The sequence below is a fragment of the Phalaenopsis equestris genome, unplaced genomic scaffold, assembly GCF_001263595.1.
Source record: "Phalaenopsis equestris unplaced genomic scaffold, ASM126359v1 Scaffold000294, whole genome shotgun sequence".
NCBI classification, from domain to species: Eukaryota; Viridiplantae; Streptophyta; class Magnoliopsida; order Asparagales; family Orchidaceae; genus Phalaenopsis; species Phalaenopsis equestris.
In genome coordinates, this window is record NW_018164736.1 from 541474 (window position 1) to 542243 (window position 770).

The window sequence follows — 770 nt, forward strand, 5'->3', positions numbered from 1 at the left end:
CCCCCCCGCTTCATGAAACAATTAAGTCATATGCTCTTGTGAAATATATTTTTGGTTCACATATGCTATTAATACTCAAAACTCTACCTCTTGATGTATTTCTTAGTATCAATTATGTTGATTTCAAGGGACCAAACTTGGGCTTAGCATGTAACGTAAGCTCAAAATTGCTTATTCTTGCCTTAATGAAAGATCATTTGTCACCTTACATGTCTTCTATATAGCTTTGCCCCCCAAATTTCATGACCACTTATGCTTTAAACTTAGTTTCTCTCAACATATTATTTCCCATTTCCTTAGGCAGGCAAAATTAATCTGAACATTTAGCCTATTGAGGATACCTTCCTGCATATTAGAAGCCAGCCCTATATTTGACTGTATATTTATAATCAAGTTTTTCATCTTCATGTTGGGTATCGATAGCTAAATATGGTTTTAAAAATTCGAACAGGTATGTTGATACAACAAATTCGACCATAAATCAGTCCTCTGATCAATTCAATCCAAGTCCAACCTTTTCGCAAAAAATAGGCCAATACCACAATTAAACAGATGAATCGGTAAACCAGGCAAATTTTTTATGAACTGGATTTTTCTAATATTGATTAATTTTTTGCCATTTTTATTTAATTGGGTGGCTAAAAAAATATTTAAATTAAAATTAAGAAAATAAATAAAATATCATGTTCAGAATTTTTTATTTAGAACCATTTTCAAACTATTAGAGTAAATTATCCTAAATTATAATATTATATATTAAATTAGTAAAA

At 29.6% G+C, this 770-nt stretch overlaps 1 protein-coding gene across 4 annotated transcripts in view; it reads right to left on the minus strand.

Annotated features, from left to right (window-relative positions):
- The window catches only part of LOC110025183 (psbP domain-containing protein 5, chloroplastic), a 32286-nt gene that overhangs the window by 29520 nt on the left and 1996 nt on the right, over positions 1 to 770 (minus strand). The window lies entirely within an intron of this gene.